Below are 3,199 nucleotides of genomic sequence, written 5' to 3'. Positions count from 1 at the left end.
CTATTTGACGTCTATATTTAGGATATTAGGAGTTCACTTTGGTGGTCATTCCTCTTAATTTTGTATGTAATATAATTTTTAATCTTTGGATTTTTTAAAATATGCTAAGCCACTGGTTTTAATTGATTAATATCAATTTCTACTCTCATTATTTAATTTATATATTTTTCCTTATTTCTTTTACATGTTTCAGTCATTTGACTGTGGCCATGCTGGAGCACCGCCTTTAGTCGAGCAAATCGACCCCAGAGCTTATTCTTTGTAAGCCTAGTACTTATTCTATCGGTCTCTTTTTGCCGAACCGCTAAAGTTACGGGGACGTAAACACACCAGCATCGGTTGTCAAGCGATGTAAAGGGGGCGACAAACACAGACACAAATATATATACACAAACATATATATACACATACGACGGGCTTCTTCCAGTTTCCGTCTACCAAATCCATTCACAAGGATCTGGTCGGCCCGAGGTGCCACGCAGTGGGACTTAACCCGGGACCATGTAGTTGGCACCTTGGGCAAATGTCTTCTGCTATTGTTTCGGGTTCACTAAAGCCTTGTGAGTGGATTTGGTAGGCGGAAACTGAAAGAAGCCCGTGTGTATATGCTTGTGTGTCTGTGGTTGACCCTCACTACCACCATCGCTTGACAAACCGATGTTGATGTGTTTATGTCCCCGTAACTTAGCAGTCCAGCAAAAGCATCCAACAGAATAAGTACTAGGCTTACAAAAAATAAGTCCTGGGTTCGATTTGTTCGACTAATTATGGTGCTCCAGCATGACCGCAGTCAGATGTCTGAAACAAATAAAAGAGAAAAAAAAGAATATATATGTATGCACAATCTTTATATATATATATATATATATACATACAAACACACAGGCAGGTGCGCACACGCACACGCACACACACACACACACACACATACACATGGGTTCCCGTTTAGATTCGTAGGGGTCAACTTGGGATCCCTTGATGACAATGTAACTTCTATTCGACTAAGGTATCTTTGGCTCAATGAGTAGCTAGCGGATGACTCTTCGTGTGGATAATTACTACTTCCGAGATTCTGCTAAGTATGAAGTATATGTACATGGTGAAAGGGTAAAGACCCCCTCCGGTCACAAATGACCATGGAATGGTATCTAGAAAGTTCTCCGAGGCACTTGTCCGGGTAAGTGTATTAGTGGAAGAAGACCAGCAGTTGCCCCTGCGTACTAGTTTTCCCTCTTCATGCCACAGATGTTGTCCAAGGGAAAGGAAAAGACCGATACAGCTTCCGTCCAGTGACGTCACAATTCATTTCTACTGCTGAATGAACTGGGCCAATGAGAAACAAAGTGTCTTGCTCAAGAACACAGCACAGTCCGGGAATCGAACTCACAACGTCACTATTGTAAGCCCATGTGTATATACATATATATATATGTGTGTGTGTGTGTGTGTGTGTGTGTGTGTTCCTGTTTGCCCCCCTTTCCATCACTTAACAAAACTTAGCGGTTCGGCAAATCAACTGATAGAATAAGTGCCAGACTTTAAAAATGTGTAAATTCTGGGGCCTGTTTTTCGATGAAACGCTTCAAGGCGTTGCCACACCGTGGACACACTACAATGACTAAACAAGTAAAAGACAAAATACATACATATATATATGTATACATAACACACACACACATGATTTTTTTGTAGTTTTCTACCAAGAAGAGGCATGTAGGATTGTGAGAAACTCCCTATAAACCGGTTATTAACAAATATCAGAAAGAGAATAAGCTCCATCACCCAAGAGGTCACGAAGAGGGCAAAGTTCAATAGTTTTGACTATATTAACTTTACTTGATTCCTGTGACATTCGTAGAACAATCTACGGAGGGATGTGGATGATCAATCTGGAGGATGGAAGCTTATGAAACAGTTGAGGTTAAACAATTGGTGTAGTAGTGAGAGCGCGGAGAAAGACGCACATGATGAAAATATCGTCAAGTTACCGCAATGACTATGTACATGTAAATTCTTTAAATTGTTTCAGCTTTAAAGCTGTGGTCATGCTGGAGCACCACAGATCAAAAAGTATTTAAGGCTTACCGATATCTATCTATCTATATATATATATATATATGTTTCGATGGAATCACCTGCGAGTCAACATGGGATCCCTTGACAATCTATATATATATATATATATATATATTACGGAGATGTACTTGCATAGCAAGTGACCTGATATGAGTTCGTGTGCTGGAACGAAAACAACTGCAGCGTGGAAGGTGTTTATAAGCCATTTAAAATAACACACAAATCCGTCAGATTCACTTCAACGTTTAAATTTGATTTGTCAAAATATTTTCGTCGCTTTGTGACCGCGACCTGTTCACTGACAAAATTCTGTGCTGCATATATATATATATATATATATATATATTAATCGATTAAAATGTTAGAACAGTGACTGAAGAGCTGAAAGTTTCCTGCAAGGCACTTATCAAGCCCTCATATATATATATATATTTATACGTGGGTGTGCATGCGAGGGGTTATTTAAGCACGTGTCAATTCTTTGTAAACGAGAAAATTATAACCCATCAAGAGTAGAAAATTAATTACAAGATAATTTGTTAAATATTTCAGATACCATGTCAATTATTGAACCACACATATGCAAATACATGCAGACCGTACATAGAACACATACATATATGATATATATATATATATATATAAATATACTAACACGCATAAACGTAGTTGTTGATTAAATATACACCCTATTACGTGTTTAAATACGTAATCATTGTGTGTAAATATATGAGTCGAATTTATTCAGATATTGAAATTATTGAGTGTAAATCGAATTACGTGACCAAAACCGATATCACAGTAATCAAGAAAGAAAGGTTCGATTTTAAACTAGGCTGTGTGTCATTCATTACTTTTCACTTTTAAGTCACTAAGGGAACCCCTCCCGCACACTAAGACATCAACGGAGTTGCTAGGTATCACAGCTAGCATTGACACCGCTTACTGTCCTGAATAAGGAATACATTTGAGGCATATCATCATATCATCTATGTAGACGAACGGGAAGGTTACAGCTGGAACGCTATCCTTACTAAATCTCGTAGATCAGTAGTTACCTACACCTAAACAACAATGGCCGATGTATATATATATATATATATATATATATATATATATATAT

This window comes from Octopus bimaculoides, chromosome 19 (genome assembly GCF_001194135.2).
Source record: "Octopus bimaculoides isolate UCB-OBI-ISO-001 chromosome 19, ASM119413v2, whole genome shotgun sequence".
NCBI lineage: Eukaryota > Metazoa > Mollusca > Cephalopoda > Octopoda > Octopodidae > Octopus > Octopus bimaculoides.
The sequence above is the reverse complement of the archived record's forward strand: the minus strand, read 5'-3'. Positions refer to the sequence as shown.